Source organism: Xiphophorus maculatus, chromosome 13, assembly GCF_002775205.1.
Source record: "Xiphophorus maculatus strain JP 163 A chromosome 13, X_maculatus-5.0-male, whole genome shotgun sequence".
NCBI classification, from domain to species: Eukaryota; Metazoa; Chordata; class Actinopteri; order Cyprinodontiformes; family Poeciliidae; genus Xiphophorus; species Xiphophorus maculatus.
The window spans coordinates 2,460,695-2,478,906 of NC_036455.1; positions in this window are offsets into that span (position 1 = coordinate 2,460,695).

The window sequence follows — 18,212 nt, forward strand, 5'->3', positions numbered from 1 at the left end:
GTTTTAAGCCATTTACTAATTTCCTGGCCTTTCAGAATTGTGCACTACATTTGGTTGGTATATCCCATAAAATTGTAGTAAAATTGCCAGGGTGAACCCCACCTGTCCCACAATGATGGCTGGAGATAAGCCCCCACCCTCACAACCCCGCAAGATAATTATTCTGCCTCACCCTAAAGGATATTATAAACAAATTATGTTGTACCAATTCAGTTATTGTTTCATGCCATCTAGAGAAAACATCTCGTCTGAAGATAAATCCAATAAATCAAACTGAAAAATAGATCTTCACTTCATCTGAACTTTATTTAGAGCTGGGATTATGTTTTATGCAACAGAATTTATTTCCCTCATTTAAACCATTTAACCATTCCTGTTGAAAATTCAGCCTCCATTTAAAGAATTTTTTTTTTTTAAATTAAACATTTCATTTCATAAAATGGCTTTATCAGAACCAATGAATCCGAGAACATCAGTGAATTTATATTCATAATTAGTGTGAGTGCCTGCAGACCACAAATGGATTCTCAATGGAAGTTTCTCTAAGTGCAGCAAAGAGCAGAATCCTAATGTTTGTGTGCACGTGATTTGTCTGACTGCTGCACACTCAACAGTAACTGGAGAGCTAAATGTATTGAACTAGGCAGAGTGCAGAGACGGAGTGAAAGAGAGATGCTCTAATTGCAGAATGCAGTTGTTCATCCTAAATGACTGGAACATCCTAATCACTTATCACTGATTACACTTCTCCCTCTGTCTGACTAGTTGATGGTAATTCTTTTTTCTTCTTTCTGGCTGATATCTCAAACTGGTAATTTACTATTAGCTTGCTGGCAAGCTGCTTGGCCCTCAGTGTTGCTGCCTGATTGACCACTGGGCCACATAACGAATCTGCTCGGTGGCCAACTTTATAAGCAGCTGCTCGCCGGTTTGATTAAAAGGATATTTATGGAGTGCAAAGGGGAATCTTAACCTGAATTGTATTACCTTTCTTCTGAGTGAGGGGGAGTGAATCACCAAGCTAACATTTTCATTCTGACTGGATGGAAGTGAGGGGCATAATGGCTGTAATAATGAGTAGAAATGCAACAGGAAAATGAAAATGGAAGATCTGATTACTTGCTTTGGCAACTGAGAATGGCATAATGTGTGTAACAACATCAGAGGGTCTAACAGCAATAAGAGTGAGGTAATGCAGGTTAGGAAGCTGCAGGGAAAAATCCTATTTGACAAGAACTAAAAATGTAGTAAGATTTTGATTGCATTCACTTTAAAATTTGATTTTCTATATTGCCCTGAACCAACAGTGTTTGAATTGCGTTGGAGGTTCTGGAGACTATACAACAGTGCCTTATGCTGCAAAACTCCACTGTTTGGTGGACTTTTTTTTCTTTTACAGTAAGTGGCGCTACATTATTGCTTCACCACATAAAATAAGAACAATAAACTGTCAGAAATTAAATTCAGAGGAGCAACAAGAAATAATGTCACCAAGTTCCTGATGTCCAGAAAGCTACTCCTACATTCCTCACATTGAGACGTGGAGACATGATTAGTTTGTAAGGCTTCTTTTGTAACACTGCCCAGAGCATATTCTGTTCCACATAAAGAGGTAGGATCTGTGTTTGATGCACAAAAACAAACTGTTGCATGCTAGGCACTACAAAGACTTCTTGCTGTGACTTCAGCCCAGCAAATGCTGTGGTCATCCAGTAAATTATAAATCAAATGTTTCATTCTCGGCCTATACGTGTCAAACAGGAACACTTGTAAAGATGTCTGACCACAGTTTGAGCATGTATGCAGCAAGTACTGAAATATAAAGTTAAATTAACACGGTATGATCAGTGAAAAATTCAGATTTGAAGAAAATTTAAACAAGCTGTCATAAAGCATGCAGGCAGAATGTCCAGTGATATTAATAATACATCACATGTACAGTATACTTCACACTCAATATGAAAATGAGGGAGGAACTGATTTCGAGGAAATTGATTGATGCTGTTTGAAGAGGTCCAGATGGGGGGTGTGTGCGCGTGTGTGTTAACCAGCACTCTCTACAGAGAAACACAAACACAACTGCGCACACACACGCACACACACACACACAACACATCCAAAAAATAAACATTATCCTTCATCTTTGTTGAGCTCACTGTAAATTGGTTCCTCAAGGACACTGTTCAGATGTTTTGCTAAACTATGCTTTCCAAGAAATCTTATAAAATAAAAAACTCGTATTGCTTTTGTTGCTGGCATCAACACATTATGATCAAATGGAAAAACATGAAAACAAGTGAAATCAAGTAATTTACTTAAGTTTTGATATTTCAGAAAATGTAAATTTGGAACAGAAAAATAAAATCTAAAAAACTATAACGAGAAACAAGTGCCCGTGCACATGCATTTTTTTATTTTTTATCTTAACTGGAGTAAACAAATATTCTCACAGCTAAAGTCAGTGATTCAACCAAACTGCTTTTGCCTAATCACAGCTTATTGTTAGTCGGGAATACTGTTTTATTAAAACTGTAAACATTGTGACTTATTAGTTGTGGATCTAATTGGCCTCCTTTGCTTTACTGGCAGCGAGACTGGGGCCCAGTTTTGCTTGAGATTTAAAAGAATTTAATAGAATCTTATTGTACAACTCTTTAATTAAACTCACTGATGAATTAAATACACATCAGGTCAATAAGTCAAATCAACATGACTTCCACTGGCATCCAACCATGTTGTGTGAGATACAGAAGCTAGTGATAAATAAGTGTTAAATGTTTAATAGGATAGAATACAGCTCCTGCATAGTATACCAAATTATATACACAATGTATATAATTACATGCACAAATTAATTTGTCACTTTGCATGCATTTTCTATGTCACTAATTAATCCTTTCTTCAATCTAATGCTTGACTTATTCCTGTTTGAAAAAGAGTACAAATCGAGCTGCTTGCATTAAGCTGGTGCCCACGGCCCTCCAGCTGTGTGTGGCTGTTTTTTTGTTTTTTTTCTTAAATATGCAGACTGCATGTCAGTCTCCTGCTGAGGAGCTCCGTCTCCATCTGACAGTACAAGTTATGCCTTTTAGCAAAGCAGAATTGGCCTCAATTTTGTGCTCATTCCTCTAATTTAGCGGGTTTTTAAAAGTACAAATTAGCCAGTTAGGAATCATGAGCGCACGTTTTTCCAAGAAGGAACATGGAGTGATTAAATAAAAGGAGAATAAATAAAAACTAATAATTTAAAAAAAGGTTTGCACGGAGGGGTTTCTCGTCATTGCTTTATAGCTTTAAATGAGACTATGAGGTTTGTCAAGATGATTCATCAGTGTTTTAGAAAGTTCTCAGATCACAGGACTAATGCATGCAGATGTCAACTTCATTTTCAAACACTTTAAACAGCAATGATTAAATACAAGTGTGCAAAAACAACAATACTTTATGAAGCCATAGTAGTACAAAAAGATAAACCAGTCTGATTTTAAAATTTTTTTACAATCTATCTAAAAAGGGACATATATGTTCCACATTATTCACTTTAATGTCCATAAAAAGTCCAGTGCCATCAGCTGTATTAGAAAGAAGCAAATAACCTGATTTTGTATAATTTTGGAATGAGAAAAAAAAAATCACCAAACATTAAGCATCACACATCCCAAGGACTCATCCTCTGAAAATGGAGGTTGGCGGAACATCAAGCCTAGTCGGGTACAGTTGTCCACCTAAACTGAACATTAGTCAAGGGCCCTGGTAACGATGGAGGAGCCGCACAGCTCAGGTGGCAGAATCCATCAAAAGGATGGAGTGTACTGACCAAACACTTCATAAAACTGGCTTATAGAGAGAAGCATGGTGGAGGCAGCACCTTGCTGTGGGGATGGGTTTTTTTCTGCAGGGACAGGGAAGCTGGTTACAGTGGGTAAGAAAATGAATGGAGCGATGTTAAAAAGAAAAACAAAGAATTGAGCAGATGTTCACGTACGAGCAGGACAACAACCCTAAAGATGCACCTAGAAATACAATGGTCTAGCTGAAATCATATTCATTTATCAATTCAATTCAAATAAAATAAAAAAATCTTAATTGATCGCAAAGGTAAATAGCGGAGTCAAAGTTGCAGATGCTCTTCATCCAATGTGACTGAAACTGACCTATTTTGCAAAGAAGAACAGAGAGAAATAAATCAATCTGTGTATTTGCAAAGATGCATATCTTTAACACATTTAAAAATTTGCAACAAACTAATTATTTTATTATACTGATAACCTAATAACCTAAATTAGTATAATCTGGATACAACGGATTTTATTATTATCTAGTCTTTCTGGTTACATTTTGTGTGGAAGAAGATCAAACGCGTACAAACTTTGGGGAAAAAATAATAATCAGTGCAAGTTGAAAAGGGGTCACAGAGCATTTTTCAACATGCAGCAGACGCAGACATTACCCTTTTGGTGTTTTTTTTTTTACAAATTTTTCCACCATGTCAGTTTCACACAACCATGTTTGTTTTATTAAACACAACATCCATATTGCTAATTTAAAAGTAGCGCTGCCCACATACACACACTTGCCCATATGTGCCTGCCTGCTTTCACCTGTTCCTTATAAGGCTAATTTAGTGCAGTTCTCACTTAGCTGTATCAAATCAGCTTGTGTGTGTTCCTAATTTGTTAAAATACATAGCTGTGAGCAACATAAACTTATAAACATGGGCCCACTGGAGACCGTTTTATTGAGTTCAACGGAGAAACTTTCCGACAGCGAAGGATCGCACAACATAAACAGCACAATGAAAACAAATACATGTCTGCAACTAGATACCAAACAACCAGCCCGCTATTTTCTGTCTCTGTGTTCCACATTCGAAGTATTGCAATAAAGATTTTGTTTTTAAACTGCCCTAAAGCTCAGGGGAAAATATGTTTTAAACCAAGAACTAAACTAATGGTGTGAAGAAATTATTATTCTTTTATTGTGGACTCACAATTACATAAATTAGTGAATTTTGATAAGTTTTCAACTATACCACAGTTAATTTCAATATAGTGCATAAAATACATTATATCAAGTCTTGAAAATTAGTTTTGGGTCTAAAAGTGAATCAGTATTAATATTCTGCTGTCGTCGGTTCAGATTTAGCACACAAAAATATGTGACTGTTTTCAATTAATCCTGGTCCCAAAAACAAGAAGGTCTTCACAAAAACACACACAAGAAGTTGGCCGGTTCAGAATAAACTCGCTGGCGTTGTAAAACAAAACAAAGGAAAAATAACTCCTGTGGAGGTGAAATAAAAACGGAAGCTGGATAATAACCTCAACTTTCAATCATGTGGGGGAGAAAAGGAAAAGAAGTTCTGATGCGAATTTGGACTGTGCAAACTGTCGCAGAAAGATAAAAATGAGCAAAAGTGTGTCTTTGGTTTTGTTAAATTGGAAAACTTGAGATATTGTCTGACATGCCGAGCGGGCTCTGATATTAAAGATTTGCAGCCTGTTCTGTTCAAGTACGACCAGGGAGCCGGGGACAAACAGCTGCAGCTGCTGTTTCAGCTGCTGTTCCCGTCACATTTTTCCTTCTGTATGTTGCTTCTTATGGAACTGTTCGTTGCTGATGAAGCCCACCCTGTAACATTCACATATAGGCAAAAACATCTCCTCCTTATCAGTTAAGCAAAAACAAATGAAGCGGAAATCTTTCTGCAGTTTGCATTATTTTTTATTAACTTTGTATTTTTTTGCCTTTAACTTTCTGATGCATAAATCTTTGGGGAATGAAAGTTTATATTCATGTAAAATGTAACTTAACTTTGGTTCCTCACAAAAGTATGTATTGCGATCAGTCATTTTTTATTTCTTGTTGTGACAAAATAATAAATTGCCCATTAAAAATCTGTGACTTTTAGATAATCTCAATCATTAACCTGTGTACATTTTAGTAAAATATTCAATAATTTATCTAATAAATGAATTCAAAGCATATAATTCATAAACACATCACACATTTAAAAAAAAATTATTTGATAAATTTATAATAGCTTAATTTTAAAACAGTCCTATAAACTCCCAGGTTTAGCCATGAGAGAAATGACTCTCTACCCAGGGCGCCATTTTTTAATGTAGAAGCACTTGTAAAAAAAGCTTATCTTCATTCGGTGCCAAAAACAAATTTTTTGTTTATTTTTTGTAAACCCAATCAATGTGGGGCCGTGTTGTGCAAAATGCAATACCAACCACGGGTAAGAAAAATAGCTTTGGTTCTGGTAAAGTGATATTTTCCACTCTGAACACTAAAAATTAACATCGTACCAGCTGTTTTAACTGATATCTTCCCTTTTATCCTTAGATTTTAAACAAATACCAGATACTAGTTATTTATTGTTATTTTCTATAAAATTTTGATTAAATTTGTATTTTGTTTGTCCATCCATTTCTGATCAGTAGCAATGGAAAGACTTGTCCCTTCTTTAACAGAAAAAAAAAACTTTACTGAACAAAAAACTGACTGTACAGGTCATTAAGTTAAACCACATTCTCACACACACACACACACACACACCTTGGAGCAGGCCAGTTACTGCTCGTTAGTTGAGGTAATGTTTATATAGCATTATCCCGTCCCCCACACACACATCCATACAAACTGTTATACATGGCTCCAACATGGGCACTCAAAAGTAAAAAACAGAGACATGGAAGGAGGGGAGCGAGCAGAGATCGAGATGTAAAGTTATATTTGAGTCAGATGTAATAGCTGTAATTATATTGGCGATATGGAAGGCCCGAGTCTGGGTCTGCAATGTGCATGTGTGTGCGCGTGCGTGCATGTGTGTGTGTCTGCATTTGAACAAAGGGCCGCTTGTGTCAGGGGCCTGCTCACTGCAGCTCTTACCGTAATGATATTCCAACGCTTGCCGTTAGCATGCGTGCATATGTCTGTGTGTGTGTGTGTGTGTGTGTGTATCTGCATGATGTTGAGTCTAGAAGGGAAATGACTACCATGCCTTGCCAGAACCCCCAACCCCTCCTCTTCACTCCCTGAACCACACACACACATATACACACACCCGCACACCCCGCGGTCCACCCATACACACACAGGGGATTAGTTGTACCTGCATTATGCAGTTTGATATTTATGTATGAGGGGAAAAAGATGGGGGTGGTCATTTCCAGACTGATTAGGTGTGTGCGTAAAAGTAAGACACAGAACTTGCTGTCATCTTCCACTTCTGTCATCTGCTTTTCTTTCCATCTCTTTCTTTCTCATATCTTTTCTCTTTCCCTTCTTTTTGAATGGTTCTTGATCTCGTTTCCTCCCTCCCTTTTGGTTCAGTCGGTTTCTTTTTATTTATAAAACAAAACGGGTCTCTGCACCGAGTGTGACTGCGCATCTGTGACGTCATTAGGTATGTGCACGATCCAGATGGATTTTCCACAGATCATCTCCACGATGGGTGGATTGAAGAAGTAGCCGAGGTAGCATGCCAACTTGCTCTCTTTCACACACACACACACACACACACCCACGCCACGCATGCGCTCACACACATATTGCTGTTATTTTATCCACAGTCATATGAATCCTTTCACAGTGCATTAAGTCCAGGGGAAATATTTCTTCTCTCCCTCTGCCCTATCTATGTGTCTCTTAAGCTTCTTAAAGAGGTTCTTCTGCACTTGCACCAACAATCTCGAAACAATTTCTTTGAATAAAAAATTAGTAAAAAAATAACTGTAACATGAATGTCCCTTTAACAGTGACATTTAGCCTATTAAAGAAACATTTGTATATTTTTAGAGCCCATTTAGCACCAAAGTGCTGTACATAAAACAATAAGAACAAAAATATACAATAAAAATAAATATGCAAACATTTCAACATCTAAAAGCAATGTATAAAATCATAAGCCGAAATCAGATGACTACAAAATAACTTTGCTAATTTGCAGATACAATTAGTTCCACAATATAGTGACCACAATTGAAAAGAAATCAAAGAAATTCACTGGTCTCTTAACAGCTGTTCAATTCTAGCACAAACGATGCATCAGCCAATCACATTGCAGCAACTCAACACATTTAAATATCTAAACAGCGGTGACAACAACTTGGTTAACAACCAAATGGAGAAGAAAGGCAATGTAAGTGACTTTGAATGTGGCATCATTGTTGGTGCCAGATGGGCTAATCTGAGTGTTTTAGAACCTGCTGATCTACTGGGATTTATGTTGGCACGACAGAGAACTGTTGAGAAAAAGACAAAAAACTAAAAATACTGCTAGCTGTATAACCAGCTAGCAGTGTTCCTGTGGATCAAAATGCTTTGTTGACATCAGAAGACAATGTGTAGATTTGAGACAATAGAAAGGCAACAACTTCAGTAACCATTCGTTACAAACAAGGCAATGCCATCTCCTCAGCAATCATAATTGTCACTCATTTCTAGTAATGAAAAATTCTGACATTATTTCCTGATGTGAAGTTTCTATGAATTTGTCAGCTGGAATTTGCAAAGTACTAAAAAGTATTCTTAGAAATATTTATAAATGTACATTTAAGCTTTGCAAAACAAGTGCATCATTTTAAACCAAATGTTACAAACCTTTTATTTTTCCCTCACATTTTTTTGTTGCTGTAACCAGCCAGAAAAGCTGCAAGGCAAATCCTTCCACTAGCGCAAAATCTATATTCATTAACATAAGTGCCATAAATAAGGAGAGGTGGACTTGATGTGAGTTTAGATAAGATCAAACACAACAAGGAATTTAAGGAGGCCACTAAAAAGTGACAGAAGGGCACACACAGAAAAAAAAGGTGAATTTACAGAATGCATTGAGATTGAAGAAGAAGAAAAAACGAGCACAATGTAGTAAGATAAATTTTGAACCCTAATGCTTTCTTTTACCATAAAAAGATGTTTTTCCTCTGTGGTCGCTACATATTGTCAATATCCTGTTTCCAGTTTAAATGGTTTCAATTCTCTCTGGCAACAAGATGTAACTCAGAGTTGCAGTGGGCAAGTTACAGAAAACACAAATGGATACAGTGTGAGGATAAATTATGCACTACATAAACTCATCGAAGACTTGCAGTTCTTTATCATGGTTTGAATTCTTATTGATTGTTTTTCCAGCATCTTGGTGTAGCAGAGCAGATTGTGTCAAATGACAGAAGTCACAGGCTAATCTGGGTTTTTAATTCAATTAGTTGGTAAAGCTCAACTCTAATTTTATTAAATACCTGCGATTAGATGTCTTTGTTTGTGATGGTTTTTTGCCACAGTCAATTTAACTCAATATAATTTCAGCCTGCACATCACTCATATGACACAATGAAGACTAATTCTTTGTGTTGCACTTTGCTTTTATGCCAGCGGTATGTTGTCAGAAAAGTTTGTACTACTTGAGGTGTTGCTGTACAGCAGAGGTGCCCATCAGGATGACCGCAATCTTCAGGTCGATTCAGAGAGTGTGACGAAGTCCAGTTTCCCATGTTAGAGGAGTATGTGTCTCTGTCCATTACTTAGGACACCAGGGGTCAATCCCTAGCAGGTGTTGTGTAAAGCTATTCTTTATTTTCATCTAGTACAAATAGGTTAGTTTAAGGTTTGGTTTTCAGACAGGTGTACTCCCACTGTAGGGAGGTAAATCATTGTGACTTGGGTAGCTATTGTCCAAGTAGTGGCAATCTAAAAATTATGGGCACCGATGCTGTACAGTTTTGTATTGTTCCTTATACAAACCAACAAGACAAATAAAAGAAGTACTCCACAGGTGTCAGGGAAGCAGTAATGTAGTCTGTATCACATTTTGAGACTTTAAGCATCATCTTTTCATGTCTTTGTAGGTGTCCACGTATAACTGGCTGCAGAGATGGTTCCTTTGCAAAATAAAGGGGATTATGTTTTATTTTAATGACGGTTTTTCATCTGCTCAACAAGAATTTATATCAATCCTCTCATCAGTGTCATCTGCACCTCTTTTAATTAATCTAAATACATCTTTTGATAACTGAAGTGTTCAAAAATAAATGTCATTTTATTCATTCTATCCTATTCTGTATTAAAATACACTTAAACCAATAAAACGTAGTTGACATAGTAGCTAATTGTAGTTTTGTACTGTGAAGGTCATACGTGATGCAGTCTGCATTATCTGCAATGTGGAAGTCAAGTGGCATGGCTTTGAGCTCTAAAACTAAATTAAATACGGTAGTCTTTTCATTTTATGAAGTTTTCTCTACTGTCTACATCAATGATATTTTGTTCAAATAAAAATCATCCACTTTATATAACTTTAATTCTCTGTCAAATCACTTTCACACATTGCCTTGGTATTGTGTTTTTGTTAAATATCTTTGATATTCTCCTTATGGCATAATTAAGACTTACAATTCCACTGGCCAGAAATGCACACTTTAAGGCTTATTTATTTCACTTGATATGATCATGTTATCCATTTTCCATTGGTGAGCGCTTGATATACCCGCTTTCTAAAACAGGGCCCAGGAGGCGAAAGAAACTTTTAAAAAATTTATAAAGAAGAATACGAATAACAGTCCAAGTCCGGTCCATAATTTGTCCAGTGAGGAATTAGAACACTGAAGGGGAAAACAGATTACAGGTGACCTGTGGAAGTCTGTCTGGGAGAATATTTGATATGTTTACTATAGCTCGAGGTGTAGTCTGCCAGGGAAGGATGGCTTTGGAGATGGTCCATGAGATGGTGCTAGGCCTGCAGGCTGTAGAAGCTAACAGGAGGAATGGAGTAGTGATTCATTGGAGGGCAGACAGATGATGCTGGGGGAGATGGGAGGTGCTTCAATTGTTGTAGGAAATGAACCAGAAGCTTTTGTTGGATTGGTCTTGGTATCAGAGAACAAGGAAACAGAGCCAAGTAACAGATCCGAGGTACATCACAAAGGTAACTTTAAAACAGACGAAATCAGATCAGCACACACGTAAACAAGGAAAAGAGTTACCACAATGGTGAACAGTCGGGGATCTAGCAATGATAACCGGCTCCTTTTATCTTCCAGATATCGAGGCAGATTGATTGCAGGTGTGCAGCCACACTCCTGCCCTCTGGTGGAACAGAGAATGCTGCTCCGTTGCTCCCTCTGGTGGAAGGCTGCAAATACACAAATACAACTGACATCCTGGCACTTTATACATGTCAATAGTAGATATTAAGACACTGGAGAAGAGTTTATTCTATTTTTTGAGCCATAGTCTCAAACAGAAAGCCACACACATCTTAATAATTACAGATGCATTGCATTCAAAAATTATAGATATATTTTTCAGTCCTATTTTGACTTTGGACCAACACCAGTTAATTCTGTGCCTCACTAATCGTCATCCAGACTCTCTGACCCTGATTTTCGTATCAAATGCATTTTTTCACCAGGCCCAGGAAAGGAGCTCCTGGCATTGTCTTTGACTCAGGGGTGGTTTAACACAAGGAATGCGACAGTTGTAGCCCATGTCCTGGATATATCTGTTTGTGTTGGCTCTTGAAGTGCTGACTCCAGCTGCTGTCAACCTTTTGTGAGTCTTCTCCAAACTCATGAATGGGCTTTCCTTCACTAGCCTCTGAAGGCAAAAGTTTGCCTTAGTACCTAGAGCACCTTATTCTACCACTCGGTTTCCTTTCACTCAACTTTCCATTATTGTTTTTAAATAAGGTATTCAGTAATCAGATTCTTCAGCAGCCAGCTTGTATGAATTATCCTCATTGCATATTGTCACCGACTGTCAGACAACAATAAAGTCAGCAGCTTTCCGAAATTTTGTATGGGCCCGTCATAGCATTTCTGGATTTCAAATTGTTTTTATTGTTCAAATATATGGATGAAATTTTTCAGAGAAACTATGTTTGAGATTTTCATTAGCTACACCCTATAATGCCTAAAGGGATCCATGATTGATTGTAACAACAGATTTTGAGAAACATTTATTTTAGATGTAAAAAGCTATATACTAAAATTACTGTTGACTGTTTTATATATTTCAATTAAATATTGTCACACAGAAGTCAACATGTTGTTTACTCTTCAATGCAGCCTGCGTAGTTGACATAAGCTAAATGCTGCAAACCCAGAACAGGACATTTTTGCACTGTGTAATATTCAACCATTTCAATTTGGGTCGCGGTGTAATAAAAGGCAATGCAGAAATGAATAGGACCAAACTAATGCAGGGGACTGAGAAAGCCGTGCCATAGCTGGTGCTGCTTGGAAATGCTAACACAACACTGAAGTTTGCATCTGATTAAGGAAATTACCAAACAATAAATAAAGAACATCAGACCACATCTGGTTCCAAATACTGCAGAATAATCTCGAAAAAAAATTAAGTCTCTAAATATTTCAGCTTTCAAAGTAGAGCACATTAAATAAATGGGTGAAATCACCCTTTAGCCATTTCCCCAAATAAAACGCTACAATCTAAAGCCAACTTCCGTGTTGTAATGCAAAACCATAAAAACAGCGTTCTTCAGAAGCAGACATGTGACAGAGGAGCGTCACCAGCTGGGAGGTAGTCATAGAGTAAACTCCTGCCAACATGCAAACACATCCACGCAAACATACGTATCACACAACTTACTTTTTGGTTTCAGCATAAACTGGCGCGGTTCGCCGTGGGTGCACACGCGGGTAACCTGTCTCAGTTGTTATATCCATCCCAGCTTGCAGTTTCCAGTGTCAAACAACTTTCCCGGTTCAGAAATTCAAACAAAGCTACTTCCGGATTACAGCGCGCCAAGAGGGAGTCATGTGATGACACAATGACGTCATCGGGACGTTTTATTAATTGAGCGTTTTCTATTAAATTTCCAAATTCGGTGGTCTAAAGTTCTTTCTAATTTGTAATTTTGATATAACGAAACTACCAATTAAACTCTCTAATTTTCATCGGCAGGCTCTTTTATCATGGTTACTCATCTACAAGCATAACTTCTCTCCTCACCGATACTTTATTTGGAATAATAAGGACATTCTATATAAGAGGAAAACTATATTTTTTGATTCTTGGTTTAATAATAACATTGTTTTGGTTGACCAATTGTTCAACAGTGATGGTCTGTTGTTGACTTATGAAGAATTTCTCTGTAAGTTCAGTTTTCCTGTCTCTCCTGGAGAATATGCCAAAGTCTTTGGTGCCGTTTCTACAAAGATCTGTATGTTATTTCGGCAGAAGCCGAGAATCGTTTATCACTCTCCCATTTTATCTCCCATACATTCTCCTGTTGGCAAAATTTGTTTGAATCCTTTTCCTTGTAACAATAATAAGTCAATCAGATCCCTGTTTCTGAAGGACGTGACCTCTACTCCTGTGGTCGTTCATTATTGGAATCGCTTTCATATTACTGTGTCTTGGAAATTTGTCTGGCTGCTCCCTAATCTCTTTCTTCTCTCTAACAAGATAAAGGAAGTTTCTTTTAAACTCATTCACCGAATCTACCCCGTTAAAGTCTATTTAAAGAAATTCAATTCTAACATTGAGGTGAACTGTTCCTTCTGTGTTGTTTGCCCAGAATCGGTCACTCATTTGTTCTGGTTGTGCCCTCATTCTAAAATATTTTGGCAACATTTTTGTAACTTTGTTGATTCCAAAATTTCAGCAGGCTTTCACTTATATTGGGAAAATGTCTTATTTGGATTTCAACAAAATGGAGGAATGAATGTAAAGAGTCTCCTTATCAATTTACTAATTATTAAGGCTAAATTTCACCTACATAAATGCAAATTTTTGAAGAAAAAACCAAATTTTTTAGTTTTTTTGATCGAACTTAAACATTATTTATCAACAATTCAATCCTCCACTAATCAAAAAGCAGAATCAACAATACGGGCTTGTAATCAACTTGGAATTTTGGATTATCTTTTAAGTTAATGCACTGTGACATCTGGCACACGTATCACAATTTGTGCTATTTCCTTTATACATATTTATATTTATTGTCGTTTTCTTATCTTCTTGCTTTATTTTATGCTCCCCCTGGTAAATTATTGTTATCTTCCTGAGATTTGTTCACAGTACATTTGTATTGTTGTTTATTACAATAAATAAAGTTTAAAAAAAAAAAAAAAAAAAAAAAAGTTTTCTATTAAATTTAGTATTTGTTTTTCTGGACACGCGAAATGGCCACTTTCAGAAAACGCGTGAACATGCCCACAGAAAAACGTCTCCAGAAATTTGTGTTATCAAATTTAAACTTATAGCAGGTAAAACTTGTATCTATAGCCTTATTTTATTTATTTATTTATTCCTTCTTTTTACCCCTTCATGTAGAGCTACATTAAAAAATAAACTAGAATACTGACGGGGGAAAAATAAATATCATTGTGTGTTATTCCTCTGTCATGCATATTTCAGTTTTGCACAAATATTCACATATGTTTTCTTTAGTAAATTAATTTCAAGCAATATCGCAATGTATTGAAATGCAATATATTCTTGTGACAACTGGTTTAGTATAGAAAAATGTTGCTTTGCCTGACATATGAAACACAAGTTATCTCAAGCTGTATTGGGATTTAGACATAGGAGAAACAAATGCTACAAAAGCAATTACCCAGTTTATAAATAAACGATATTAAACTAATACAAATGTTGGACAAATGTTTTACCTTTTCAGAAGATTCCTAACCTCTCCAAAGACAAATTAAATTTTTCTAATTTTTAAAAAGTCAGCTCTATTTATGTTGGCGCACCAGGAAACTATTTCAGTGGTATATTTTTTTCCCTCCCTCCACATTTCAAGTGCATATTTCTTATTTTTCCGATATTTCTGCACTGCACTTCAGCTTAATGAGGTCAACATGTAACCAGCATCCTGTTAACTCGATTATTGCAATGCTCTTTTTTTTTTAAAATAACCAAAATGTTATTTAGGCAAAACAGCGTTTTCTATAATTGCAAGAACTTTATTTTGTTTATTCATAGTAAAAAATAAAATATATTTGCCATTGTTGTGGAGTTGAGGCTTACCATGACCAAGTTACAAGATGACTATTAAATGATCCACAGTAATCCATTTTCACTACATAGGCACCTGTTTCCATTCTCAAGTTGGCCTGTTGACAGGAAGCTCTCTGAAAATCAATCTGAGGTTGCACTTCTGCAGCATCCATCACAACTTAACGGAGAGCTAAATTTTTCTTGTCTTTGTCTTCTTTGCTCCTTTACTGTGTATCTTCCTCCTGTTTTCCTTCTTAATCCGTCTTTGATTATTTCCCCCTATGTCTGTTTTGATTTTCCTTTTTCTTGTTTTGCCAATTCATGAGAAAAGAAATAGGAACAGTGGCACCAGAACTGGAGACAAATCTAAATTTTCATTGAACACCAAAAAAAACATTTCAAATATTCATAGTGCAGCATGGTTGCACATTCTGAGTTGGACCAATATGTTTCTTCTTATTATGTTTTGTTCCCATTTTAAGAGAGCTCAAGCAGTTCTTCTACTCTCTTTTGGTAAAAAAAATTTGCAAAAACAAAACCAAGTAAAACTTCTTTTGCTAATAGCAATTATTATGAGCTACACAATAAAAATCAGTGTCACAATAATGCAGCATAAAAGAAATTCAGATCAAGGGATGTAAAAAACTTATCTAGATTCAGAATTAACTTTTTAACTTGTAATTTGTCTCTGGGTTTAATTTGGTCCTGTTTGTTGTAATCGTATAGTAATGGACTCCAGAAGGACACGTTTCACAGGGTTCATTATTGGTCGGATAACTAAAGAAGAGTTTCTGATTAATTCTTCATGGTGTTCATGATAGTTTAAATTGAATTACTTAATTTATAAATGTGCAATTTCTGACCAACAGGAGAATCTTTCATTTGACATAAAATGCCCTTTTCACTGAGTTTATCTAAGAAAACTGACAACTTCTTCCATGTTTAAACTCTTTATTTTTAAAAAATATAAGAAATACTTGCATTAAAGAATGTGCCAGTCTTAAACTGTGGTTCCACAAGTGCTGTTTCTTTCTTGATAAGGAAAGAGCGATACAGACCAACATTTGTTTGTTAATCAAGATGTTCTGCCCCCAGAAAGGCATAGGTGGAGGTGGAACAAGACCTTGCAGAGTGCTTCCATTTCACGCTTTCTATCAAATGGAGATTATGGATCAGACTTGATGTCTGTGACACCAAGACTGGTTAGACTTCGTCTGACGGTTTGAATAGCAGCACACTTGATACCAGAAACTGCATTTAAAGGTCTAAACATTGATGGATGCGCAGAGGTTTCTATACAGAAGTTCAGTTGGACATGTGGGATCCTCACAAACAAGAGGAGAGAGGGATCCTGCACTTGCGCTGAAATGGTTCAAAAATTCCTCTCAAAATGTACAATGAACTGCTGAAACGTTTACTTTGGCTTCCTTTGTGTTTCCTGCTTTTGGATCACAACCTTAACAGAACATAACTTTCGGGTTACTAGTTCTAGAGTCTTATTTTTTTGAGTAGTTTTAATCTTTCACCAGCTGTGATGTGAACTTTGCCTGTGAGTGTGGAAGGAAAAGCAAACCAGTGGGAGATTGCCTCTTAAGCGTATCTTAAGCGTAGAACAAAAATTGAAATCTATTTATTTTGAGAAATAAATATGTCTTTTTTCTCTCTTTAAAGTTCTGAGTGTCCCATGGCTCTAAGTAAGGTTGCTGCCCGGACATGTTTTTCAGCCAACCTTTTCCTCTAAATTCTGTAACTGAAGACAGCCGAGCCAAAGGCCAAATGGTTGCAATGTCCTTCACTGACTGACGGGCTGGGTTCTTGGTAATATGCAGACTGAAGGTCTATTAAAGGAAAAATATATTTACCCACGGGGCCCATATCTGAGTGAGATTCTTATGTCACACTTACAGTAATGGTAGAGTTTATTGCACAGGTTGTTACAACGCAAAACGATGTCTGACAAACAAAATTGAACTATTTTCTTTAATTCTTCCCAAAAAAAAACCCCCTCAAAAACATAAAGGTATAAAACACAGAAAATCCAAAATTAAAAATCCCAAGTCTGTCTCAAGGCGTAACAAATGTATTTCAGAAAGTACTAATATTAAACATGTCTCATGGAACATTAAGGAACCAAACACAACCCATGAATTAGAATTTTTAACGATGACTACAATTTATTAAAGAGTCGTGTTAAGCTTAATTTAAATTTGACATTATATAAAAAAAATTAATTAGTTTGAATTTAAATTAAATTCAAATTAATGGCTCAATACCAGGCCTCTTCTGAGCTGATTCAGAGGGAATTCAGCCATTTGGGAAAGGATGTGTCTAGAAGCTCACAACTGTACTAGGCCAACCCTGTCTTCAAATATTACCCTTTGAACAGGTGAAACATAACATTATTTAGACACTAAAAGAGAGGACATGTTTAGCCCAAACCAAATATTACATTCCAAAAAAACAGAACCTCACACCAACAAATTTGACGCACAGAGCTGGAGGGAATGGTTGGTTACAGCAGGACCTGACCAGTTGTACAGGCAGCAGGTGAGAAACCCTTCAAACATCTCACATCTGAAAATGAGTAGATAGACTGAAAACAGACTACAATATGCTTAGTCTCTTATCTTTAGTAAGTAAAAAAGCTTATTTTTTGGTATTTATATTTAAGTCATTTTAAAAAATATATATCTGTATGAGTTAGTATGCCTAAAAATATAGACCTGTCATACAGTAATTTCTGCTAGGACAAAATGTCTCTGACAAGAAATATTGATCCCACAGGGTGCAGAACATTAATCGCAGAGGAGCGTAAACGGCACGGATTTTAACAAAACATCAGAAATTAGTTTTTAAATTTGGCATAATTTTGCCCCCCACTTTCATGAGACCTGATTAAAGTTCTGCTGGGGACATCTCCATTTTAAACAAGAGGTGAATCACATCTAGTTGGGAACCCAGAAATATTGTCACCCTTTGTTTGCAATTGTATCTCACAATTGCAAACAAATTGTGAGATACAATGGTTTGGTGGTTTGGTGAATTAATCCCATCCTTTTGTCCCTCTCTTTTTCTTCTTCTCTGCTCAGTCAAAATGACAAAATTGTCAGTAGAGTCAAGAAGAATTATGTTCACGCCGTGATGTCACTGGAATGGAAAATCGCTGATTGTAATCACTGTAAGTCTTAGCTCCAGCGTAAATATGTGTGTCCTGTGTGGATGTTTCTACTGTAGGAAAT